We start from the raw sequence: 12,027 nt of genomic DNA, 5'->3' as shown, positions 1-12,027 counted from the left end.
TTGCAGGCATTCTGTGTAAAACAGAAATATAATAGAATCAATAAAAAACTACACAGAAAATTTGGAAAAACAGCCAATATGCAAAAGAGGACAAACTGTATTACTAAATAAATAAATATTGAGAACTTGAGTTGTAGAGGCCTTGAAAGTGAGTCTGTAGATTGTGGAATCAGTTCAGCGTTGAGGTGAGTGAAGTTATCTATGCCGGTTCAGGAGCCTGATGATAATAACTGTTTCTTAACCTGGTGTTGTGGGACCTGAGGCTCCTGTATCTCTTTCCTTACGGCAGCAGTGAGAAGAGAGTGTGGCCTGGATGGTGGGGGTTCTTGGTAATGGATGGTGCTTTCCTGAGGCAGTGTTCCTTGCAGATATGCTCAGTGGTGGGGAGGGCCTGTGACAGACGAGGAAGTTGAGTGCTTGTCTTCATTGGGCAGACCAGCAAGTATGAACTCTGTGTTGCCTTGGATCTGAAAGTGAAAGCCAGTTCACATACCACTGCATATTAGGCTATGTACTGATCATAATATTTAAAAACCAACACACACAATAATTGATGTTCTTAAGTTTTACTAATTTGGTTAAAAAGAACAGAAATTTGCAATTTCCATTTCATGCCCTTTTCTGGTCATGTGCAGTATGCAGCCTCTGAGTGCATTTGTGCCAAGTGGCATCTAATGGAGAAACAGACACCATGTGATTCAGAGTTGGAATGGATCAGGAACATGTCAACGTAACCAAACCCACACATTAACTCTTCCACCTCCTTCACCCTCAGCACATTATTAGTGACCCTCTCCTGTCGATAGCATAAAGAAAATTATTGTTCCTGCCTTTTCAAGACTCTGGTTTTAAAGTTCAAAGTAATTTTATTTTCAAAGTGTGTATCTGTTGTTTTCTTGCAGGCATTCACAGGACAAAGAAATACAAAATAATCAATGAAAAACTACACAATGTGCAAAAGACAAACTGTGCAAATACAATAATAATAACAAATAAATAAACAATTAAATAAAAAATACTGGATTCCAGAGTCCATAGATTGTGGAATCAGTTCAGCATTGAGATGAGTGAAGTTATCTACACTGGTTTAGGTGCTTAATAGTCGAAGGGTAATAACTTTTCCTGAACTTGGTAGCATGGGATCTAAGGCTCCTGCCTACCCCCTCTCAACCTCCCTCAGCCCCCCTCTCTGCCCACAATTCAATCACCAGCTTCGGGTCCATCCCTCGCTGCCACCATTTTATGATGCTCTATTGGTGCTGGAATGTGGGGCAGCACTGGTGGGCTGCCACCGGCACATCCTTAGGAGCATTGGTCATTGATGCAAAGGATGCATTTCACTGTATGTTTCAATGTACATGTGATAAATAAAGTTGAATCTTCATTTTCGAATCTTGAAATGCTTTTATATGTATGATACTTTGAAAGTATTAGAGAGGAGAGCCAACAGCTTTAAATTGCTGGATGCTAACATATCGGGTGACCTGCCCTGGGCCCAGCATGTAGATGCAATCACAAGGGTAGTGCTGCAGCTTTACTTTATTAGCAGGTTACGTAGTTCCAAAGATGTAGGGTCTTATTTTGGTCCCTGATGATAGATGCTGCTTTCTTGTGGCAGTACTCCACAAAAATAATGGCTGGATAATCCTTTCACTTCTTCAGTTGGAATGGAAAGAACAAAGCGTACCAATTAGTGATCTTGACCACAATGCTGTGCAAGCTACTATTCATCTGAGAGAGGCGCCACTATCATGTGATTGAGGTGAATGAATATTTGGCAAATACTCAATACAGAGAGGTGCGAAATTCTCATGATCCAAGAAGACAGGAGATCAGAAGATCTCCCACTGTGCAGGAGTTGGTGAACAGGCTGTGAACCAAAGCTGCTGTAACAGGTCAATTAGTTCCTTTGTCACAAAATAACATCCACTAGGAGATCTTTGTGTATGACTCTAGAGGATACACTCAGTGGCCACTTTGTTAGGCAAATGCGTGTACCTGCGCGTTAATGCAAATACCTAATCAGTCAATCATGTGGCGGCAGCTCAATGCATGAAAGCACGCAGACATGGTCAAGAGGTTTAGTTGTTGTTCATCAGAATGGGGAAGAAATGTGATCTAAGTGTGTTTGACTGTGGAATGAATATTGGTGCCAGTCAGGGTGGTTTGAGTATCTCAGAAACTATTGATTTCCTGCGATTTTCATACACAGCAATCTCTAGGGAATGGTGAGAAAAACAAAAAAAAGCATGCAGGAAAGACCTTATTAACGAGAGAGGTCAGAGGAGAATGGCCAGACTGGTTCGTGCTGATAGAAAGGTGACAGTAACTCAAATAACAAAATGTTACAACAGTGGGGTGCAGAAGATCATCTCTAAACACACATTGTACCTTGAATGGTCCACAGTAGCAAAAGACCACTACATAAAATGGCCACTTTATTAGGTACAGGAGGTTCTTAATAAAGTGGCCACTCAGTATAGGTTTCAATTTTCTCATTTCAATTCAAAGGAACATTCCTTTACTAAAATAGAGACTAATTGGTTCATCTCTCCTGTACTTTGTCTCCCACTAAAGTTCAGATCCTTACATTTACAACAAACCCGTCCTTTTATTCTCTCCAGGCCATTCAAGTCTGAATACATGATAATATATTGAAGCCTATTCCTTCAATGCATTCGAAGTCAAAGTAAAGTTATTATCGAAGTACATATGTGTCACCATATGCTACCTTGAGATTAATTTACTTGCAGGCATTTAAAGGAAAAGTAAAGAAATATAATAAAATTTATAAAAAACTATACATAAACAAAAAGTGAAAAATAACCAACATGCAAAAGAGGACAAGTTGTTCAAACTAAAATTAAACAATTTTACTGAGAACATGAGTTGTAGAGTCCTTGAAAGAAAGCCTGTAGGTCACGGTTGAGTTGAGGTGAGTGAAGTTATGCAAGCTGGTTCAGGAGCCTGATGGTTGTAAGGTAATAACTGTTCCGGAACCTGGCAGTGTGGGACCTAAGGCATGTACCTCCTCCCAATGGAGTAGCTTGAATAGAATATGCCCTGGATAGCTGAGGCTGCTTTCTTGTGGCACTGCTCTTGTAGATGTGCTGATTGGTGGGGAGGGATTTGCTTGTGATGGACTGGATTGTATCCACCACTTTCTGTAGTCTTTTTTGTTGTTTCTGGTTACTGCAATCCGTTAGGATACTCTCCACTCTGCATCCATAGAAGTTTGTAAAAGTTTTAGTTGACATGCCAAATCAGTGCAACTTCTAAGAAAGTGGAGGTGCTGTCGTGCCTTCACTGTGATAGCACCTACATGCGGCTCCCAGTATGTTCATTTATTACCTCTCAAAGAAGTTCCTGAGTACATTCTTTAACAAAGTAGCACACCCATCCAAAATACAATAAATAATCCATTGGGGGCCCGCAAGCCCCCAATCATTGTTTCTTCATCAGAATGTTTGAATACAGTTGTTTTCTGCATGATAGAATGTTCCAAACATTTATCACCAACTAACAGAAGTGATAAGTTCTAAATTTACTTTCTCACCAATCCTGATTTATAGAGCACTACAGCTCAGAAGCTATCCCTATGGCCTGCCTAGTTCATGCTAGCCTGATTTTCTGCCTAGTCTTATCTACCTGCACCTCAGCCATAATCTCCCCTACCCTCTCATCTATGAACCCATCCAAACCGCTCTTAAATGTTGTAATTGAACCTACATCTACCACTTTGGCCAGGAATTAGTGGTCCCTTTGGTGATGCACACATTCTTATGTACATAGAAACCCACAAGTGAGGAGTGGGATTAGGGATCTGGTGCTTTGAATCTGTTCCAACAAAATTTAAAGCCAATGTGCAGTTTGTTGTCATATGCACAAGTGTAATGAAAAACATAGACACATGGCATAATATAAACCTAAATTATACACAATTTTTTACAAGGAAACCAATTAAATTTTTTTTAAAAACCCATGTTAGTGCAAGGTGGTCGTAGTGTTGCAAAACTATAGTGATTAGGGTTGTGTAAGTTGGTTCAGGAACCAAATGGTTGAAGGGAAGTAGTTGTACTTGAACCTGGTGGTGTGGGCCTTCAGGCTTCTATGCCTCCTGCCCAATGGATGTTGTCATGGCCTGGATGGTGAGGATCTTTGATGAATGTTGCCTTCTTGAGGTAATGTCACCTGTAGATATGACTGATATGTGATGATTTTGTACTTGCAATCAGTGCGTAGACCAGGGCATACCAGAAGTTAAAGGATTAACCTATGAAGAGTGTTTGATGCCCCTGGGCCTGTACTCGCTGGGGTTTAGAAGAATGAGGGGGGATTTCATTGAAACCCATTAATATTAGAAGGCCGAGAGGAAATGGGCATGGCGAGGATGTTCCCTATAGTGGGAGAGTCTAGGAACAGAGGGAACATCCTCAGAATAGAAGGGCACTCTTTTAGAACTGAGATGAGAAGAAATTTCTTTAGCCAAAAAGTGGTGAGTCTGTGGAATTCATTGCCACAGACAGTGTGGAGGCCAAGTCATTAGGTAAATTGAAAGTGGAGGCTGATGGGTTCTTGATTTGGAAGGGCATCAAGGGATACTGGGAGAAGGAAGGAGAAAGGGCTTGAGAGGGATAATAAATCAATCATGATCAAATAGCGGAGCAGACTTGTTGGGCTGAATGGCCTAATTCTGCTCCTATGTCTTATGGCCTTATGTAATGTCATGTATATACAGCCACACTCAAACAGTTACGTCCATTGTAGTCTATAAGATTGCTTTTGTAGTTATATTGATTGTGTTTATTTACTTTTATTGTGTTCTTTATGCTTATTGTATTTTTTTAATGCTGCACTGGATCCAGTGTAATGATGATTTTGTTCTCCTTTACACCTGTGTACTGAAGAATGGGAATAAGTAATCTCAGTGGTGGGGAGTGATGTGCCCGTGACGAGGCTAAGCTCGCCACTCTGTGCAGCTTCTTGCATTCCCTCACTTCAAGTTGCTGTGCCAAGCCATGATGTAACCAATGATGTAAGAAGATGAGAGGTGTATGGAGGGATATGGGCCAGGTGCAGGTCAGTGGGACTAGGCAGAAAAATGGTTTGGCACAGCCAAGAAGGGCCAAAAGGCCTGTTTCTGTGCTGTAATGTTCTATGGTTCTAAGATCATGTTTGATTGGGATGTCACCCCAAATCCACATTTTAGTCTAGCCACAGTAACCTTTCACCTCCCAGTTGCTTATCAAGTATCTCTCTATTGCTACCATAAAAATATTCAAAGACTATGTTTCTGCTGCCCTGAGAGTAATCACTCACACTCACCTAAGAGGGAAAAAAACCTTATCTCTGCTTTAAATGGGTGATTGTTATTGAAATAGTAACCCCTTAGTTCTAAGTTTCTGCATGAAGAAGCTACATCCTCTCTATAGTCACTCTGCAAAGGCAGAGACCCCTCAGGATCTTGTGTCCCAAGGTTTGACCCCCTGGGCTCAGGCCTCCAACCTCTGGTCTGCACACAAACACGACAAACATAAATTACAATAAACTTAATTTAACATAAATTATACAAAAGTCACATGACAAACTAAACAAAAGCAAACAATAATATTAGTGCAAGTAGGTATAGTCTGAGATAGATTTGAGGGCTTTTCAGGTCAGTTTGAGGCTAATGGGAACAGCATTCCTTTACTTATCCTTTCTAAACAATCATGACCTTGTTGAATCTCCTCTTAGCCTTTGCTCCAAGAACAAGCTCAGTTTCACCACTGAATCTTGTAGCCACAACCATTCTCATACACCTCTTCAAGCTTATTGTCATTCAACCGTACAGCTAAATGAAATGTTATACGTTTGGGGCTGAGGTGCTCATATAGTCACACACACAGCACACAGTACACGTAGTTATGATCCAGCACATACAGTCACAAAACAATATTAACACAAGTCCCTGAGTGGCGTGGCCTGATGATTAAGAAGTTGACATAAAGTGCGAGGCGCATGTTTATGTAAGACAGTATAATGTTACTGACAGTGTTGTAGTAAAACAAGCAGTCGTGTGAATGCGTGAAACAGCAGCAGTAAAAGATGACAAGTGACCAGTGCAGGATGAGAGTGTCCTGAGTTGGGGAGTGAAGCAGATGGGGAACGGACGTACAGCAGGGCATTCAGACAGGGGGTACATGTGTGCTGGGTGGCAGCAAGGTGTTAAGAAATCTAATGGCCTGGGGGAAGAAGCTGTTACCCAGCCTGATAGTCCTGCTTCTTCTGCTGTCATACCTTATGCCTGATGGCAGGAGGTCAGAGATTGTGGGAAGGATGGGTAGGGTCTTTGACAATGTCACATTTTCTGCCCTCTTCCCTAGAAGCTCAGCTTCTTACCCAAAATATTCTGACCAGAACTGGATGTAATTTTCTGAAAGTGGCTTAACTAGTTCTTCAGTAATGTTCAGAATATCCTTTCTTTTGACCTAGGTGCCTTTATCCAAAGTTTCTACCTGTGGCAATGCAAATATTATGAGGAGGCCTCAGATAATTTAATTTCATGGTGTTCTTTTCAGTAAAGGAAGTCCAGTGCTGGGTAGATATTCTTAAGAGAACTATTTATGTGGAATGAATCAGCTGCCTCACTTGGCCGGGCCTCTGCTGTGTTGTGTCGTGCCCTTATCCGTTCTGAAACTTCCACCAATGCCACAAAGTGACTGAACTGTGGTGTCCGGAAAGCTGCTGCTGTCAAAGAGTTCCCTTTTTTGGTCTTTTACTGCACTGACTTTCCCCTGGAGGTCCTGACTCAGACTGGGTGTGGTTCAAATCACTAGGCTTGATGTACAAACCTGCTCCCTAATCTCAGCAGAGAGGGGAGTGAGGGCCGAGGGCTGTGTGTCAAACCAATCCTACACTAATCCAGTCTGCAGATGTTATCAATTTTCAATAAGCTATCATGATGTAGCGATCAGAAGCTGTGGCTACAGTTGCACACACAGCGGAAGCTTTGTTTGTACACCTGCTCATTAATGCAAATACTTAACAAGCCCATAATTAGGCAGCAACTCGTTGCATAAAAACACACGGACATGGTCAAGAGGTTCAGTTGGTGTTCGGACCAAACGGTAGGACGGGGAAGAAATCTGATCTCAGTGACTTTGACTATTGAATGAGTGCTGGTGCCAGATGGAGTGGTTTGACTGTCTGATGCACAGCAGAGTTTACAGAGAATGGCATGTAAAACAAAAATAAGCAACCAGTGAGCAGCAGTTCTGTGGGCGACGGAGAGAGGAAGGGGGAGATTGACTAGACTGGTTCAAGCTAACAGGAATGTTAGCTGAAACAGCCACACATTACAGAAGAGAATCTCTGCACAGCATGTCAAACCTGGAAGCAGCAGAAGACCACGAACGCACGCTCAGTGACCTCTCTATTAGGTACGGGAGATACCTAATAAAGTTGCAACTAAGTGTATCTTTATCCTACCCAAAAACACTCGTCCCAGTTTCCTGAGCCTAGCCCAAACAGAACTCAGTTCAATTAGAAGCGAAGAGGATCAATCCAGAGGACAATATTTATTCCAAAAAAGGCAGAAATATCTGTGAATGCAGAAAGCCTGAAACAATAACAGGAAAGTTGAAGCTCTTTCTACCTCAGGTACAATTATGGGTTGGCGTTTTGAGTCACTGGTCATACTGAGGAGAGTTCACTTTTATGAACCACTAACCCTGGTTATTTCTCTCTCTACAGATGCTGCCTGACATGCTGGTTAATTCCAGGGTCTTTGACGATATCTATTCCACAGCAGCAGGCACTGAGTTAACCCCTCGGGAGATGTCAACTGGAGGACTCAGTTTTAAGGTAATTCACTACAGTAGCAGATCAGAATTTGTCTTTTATACCTAATTTTGCCGTAATCTGGCAGTGACAATCTGGGAAGTGGGGAGAGAAAGGGGAAAGTTTAAAGGAGATTGAGAAGGTAAGATTTTTTACATGGAGGGTGCTATGTGCCTGGAATGTGCAGCCAGGAGAGATGGTGAAAGCTGATAAAACAGCAACAGTTAAAAGGCATTTAGACAGGCAAGTGATACAGGGATTTAGATTATGTGCAAGTAGATGGAATTAATTTAAATGGTCGGCACCAATGTGGGCCAAATGGCCTGCTCCTGTGCGCTATTATTTACTGGAGTCTCCAGAAACCGCAAATGCCAAAATCTGGAGGAACAATCTGCTGGAGGAATTCAGTGGGTTGAGCAGCATTTGTAGGTAGGAAAGCAAAGTTCGATGTTTCAGGACTGGTAGGGAGTTTTGATCTGAAATGTCAACAGTACATTTGCTCCCTTCAGCTTGGTGAGCAGCCTGCCGAGCTCCTCCAGCAGATTGCTGCGCTGTCTTCAGATTCCGATTCAGACGCATTTATCACATGTGCATTGCAACATACAGTGAAATGTGTTGTTTGTATTCACAACCTAAGTTTGTGCTGGGGAGCCGCCCACAAGTATTAACACACATTCTGGTGTCAATGTAGCATGCCTACAATACTCGTCAGAACAACATGGAACACAACAAGCAATAAAACAGCAACAGCAAAACAATCCTTGTCTCTCTGTCCCTCCACATACAGTCCTCCAGCCACAGGACAGGCTATCTTCAACCTCCAGCTGATTGGACACTGGACCTTCGAACCCAATAGTTGCCCATTCACAACAGCTCAGTAGTGAATTGCATCCTCAGAATCTGTATCAGCCAAACACAGTCTTTATCCATCATGGAGACCTTTGTGCTGGGAGGCTAGATCTAATGAGCTTGCCCCAGACTGCCCCCAATTACTTATTCCTGATTGTTATCAACTGCATGACCATCGACATACAGTAGTAGCAGATTTAGGCCATTTGCCCCATTGAGTTTCCATCATGGCTGATACATTATCCCTCTCAATCCCATCCTCCTGTCTTCTGTGTACCCTTTGGCACCCTTACTAATCAACCTCTGATTCAAATATACACAATAATTGGCCCCCACGGCTATCTGTGGCAATGAATTCCGCAGATTCACCACCCTCTGGCTAAAGAAATTATTTCTCAACTCTGTTCTAAAAGGACGTCTTGCTATTCTGTGGCTGTGCCCTCTGGTCCTAGACTCCCCCACTACAGGAAACAACCTCTTCCAAGTCCACTCTGTCTAGGCCTTTCAATATTAGGTAGGTTTTAATGAGCTCCCCCCTCATTCTTTGAAACCCCAGTAAATACTGGCCCAGAGCCATCATTAACCCTTTCATTCCTGGGCTTATTCTCATAAACCTCCTCTGGACCCCCCCCACCCCCCCCCCCCCATGCCAGGCACATCCTTTCTTAGACATGGGGGCCAAAGCTGTTGACAATACTCCATGTTTAGATAGACATCTGTTTAGATAGATATCTTGACAGATAGACCTCAGTATGTGCGGTTGGGAGACTGTAGGTCTGACACGGTGGTCAGCAGCACAGGGGCGCCGCAGGGAACCGTACTCTCTCCGGTCCTGTTCACCCTGTACACATCAGATTTCCAATATAACTCGGAGTCCTGCCATGTGCAGAAGTTCGCTGATGACACGGCCATAGTGGGGTGTGTCAGGAATGGACAGGAGGAGGAGTATGGGAAACTGATACAGGACTTTGTGATATGGTGCAACTCAAACTACCTGTGTCTCAATATCACCAAGACCAAGGAGATGGTGGTGGACTTTAGGAGATCTAGGCCTCATATGGAGCCAGTGATCATTAATGGAGAATGTGTGGAGCAGGTTAAGACCTACAAGTATCTGGGAGTACAGTTAGACGAGAAGCTAGACTGGACTGCCAACACAGATGCCTTGTGCAGGAAGGCACAGAGTCGACTGTACTTCCTAAGAAGGTTGGTGTCATTCAATGTCTGTAGTGAGATGCTGAAGATGTTCTATAGGTCAGTTGTGGAGAGCGCCCTCTTCTTTGTGGTGGCGTGTTGGGGAGGAAGCATTAAGAAGAGGGACGCCTCACGTCTTAATAAGCTGGTAAGGAAGGCGGGCTCTGTCGTGGGCAAAGTACTGGAGAGTTTAACATCGGTAGCTGAGCGAAGGGCGCTGAGTAGGCTACCGTCAATTATGGATAACTCTGAACATCCTCTACATAGCACCATCCAGAGACAGAGAAGCAGTTTCAGCGACAGGTTACTATCGATGCAATGCTCCTCAGACAGGATGAAGAGGTCAATACTCCCCAATGCCATTAGGCTTTACAATTCTACCGCCAGGACTTAAGAACTTTTTAAAAAGCTATTATTACTGCTTTTTGAGATGTTGATTTAGATGCATATCATATTTTTTTTTACTGAGTTAAGTATTGTATGTAATTAGTTTTGCTACAACAAGTGTATGGGACATTGGAAAAAAGTTGAATTTCCCCATGGGGATGAATAAAGTATCTATCTATCTATCTATCTAGACTTACAAATAGTTTGCTATTTTAGAGTGATATACCTTTGAAGCTCCCTAGCAGTCAATAAGCAAGAAAAACAAATTCTGTGCACAAGCTAGGCGGCTGATCTTAGCCGTGATGCCATTGGCACCTTCAATATTTACATGCTAACCCCTGACTCTGGTGACTAAAATTGATTTAGTAATTAGTTATGGCATTATAAAAGCTAATTTTTTTTTAAACAGTAATTATCATGGTGAGGTTCTGTCAGCTTCTGCGTTCAAGGTCTTTTCCTTGTTGCTTTTCAGAAGGATTGAGCTTTGTGGTACGTGCTTTCAGGCATTTGTATCTTCTGCCAGATGGGAGAATGGTGGGTGGGGGAAATCTTTGACTATATTGGCTACATCTGCATTCAGCAAGAAATGTATTCAAAGGCCATGGAGGGGAGGCTGATTGTCATGAAGTGATTGTTAACTGCTGTGAACGAAGCTGGACATGTGGGTTGCAGATATTGCCCCCCTGTACCTAACTCAAGCCCTTCTCAGTCAATAGGGATGGCATAGTAGCGCAGTGGTTAGCATAATGCTATTACAGTACCAGTGAGCTGGGTTCAATTCTCACCACTACAGTGCTTTTTAATAGTATTCAGCCCTCAACATTTTGTTCACATAAATGAGTATAACAGCCAGGAATTGTGATCAAATTAACTGAGAGTTCTTATTTCTGAGTCACATGCTCCATTTTTCACAGTTAGAGCCAAAACAAAAAAAGGGAAAATTGTAAAGCATGACAAAACTAAAAATGCAAAAGCTGAAATGTCAGCAGTTCAAAAGTATTTCTCACCCTTTGCATGGGACTTAGTTGAAACAACCTCTCACAACTATTAGAGCCAGTAGTCTTTTTGGATAAGTCTCTATTAGCTTTGCAGTAATGTGATGCAGCAAGATTTGCCCATTCCTCCTTGCAAAATTGCTCAAACTGTGCCAGGTTAGTTGGGCAGTGGCATTGGACAGCAGTCTTGAGGTCTTGCCAGAGATGTGTGATCAGATTAAATTCAGGGCTTTGACTGGGCCACTCAAGGACATCCATTTTCTTCATCTGAAGCCACCCCATGTTTGCTTTGGCAGTGTGCTTTGGGTCACGGTCCTGCTGAAAATTGCTCTGGGAACTTCCTCCCTAGTGTAAGCTTTCTGGCAGAGGCTAGCAGGTTTTTATCCAGGATCCCTCTGTATTTATCAACATTCACCTTCCCATCAATCCTGACCGGGTTTCCAGTCCCTGCTGCTGAAAAGCATCCCCACAGCATGATGCTACTTCCACCATACTTTACAGTAGGGATGGCGGTACCTGGCTAATGTGCACTATTAGATTTACTTAGTGCTGAGGGCAGGAAGTTCCACTTAAGCCCTATCCGACCACACAACCTTCTTTTCACATCTTTACAAAATCTTTATGGGCAAGGATATATTTTTTTTGAGCCAGGGCTTCTTCCTTGCCACTTTTCTATAAATACTCTTTTTGTATTAGAGGCCTTAGAGGTTGTGGAATCATGAACTTCAGCTCCAGTTGCAGCAGATGACTTCTGCAGCTCATCAGAGTGACTGTTGGTATC

The 12,027-nt window shown here is 42.7% G+C and overlaps 1 long non-coding RNA gene across 1 annotated transcript in view; it reads left to right on the top strand.

Moving 5' to 3' along the window:
• The window catches only part of LOC140740108 (uncharacterized), a 51,324-nt gene extending 43,477 nt beyond the window's left edge, over window positions 1–7,847 (top strand). The window contains exon 3 of the long non-coding RNA XR_012101798.1: window positions 7,735–7,847. This is a non-coding gene — a long non-coding RNA (uncharacterized lncRNA). The remainder of the gene's footprint in view (window positions 1–7,734) is intronic.
• The last annotated feature ends 4,180 nt before the right edge of the window (window positions 7,848–12,027 follow it).

This window comes from Hemitrygon akajei, chromosome 16 (genome assembly GCF_048418815.1).
Source record: "Hemitrygon akajei chromosome 16, sHemAka1.3, whole genome shotgun sequence".
NCBI lineage: Eukaryota > Metazoa > Chordata > Chondrichthyes > Myliobatiformes > Dasyatidae > Hemitrygon > Hemitrygon akajei.
Note: the sequence above shows the minus strand (reverse complement) of the source record. Positions and strands in the feature narration are given on the sequence as shown.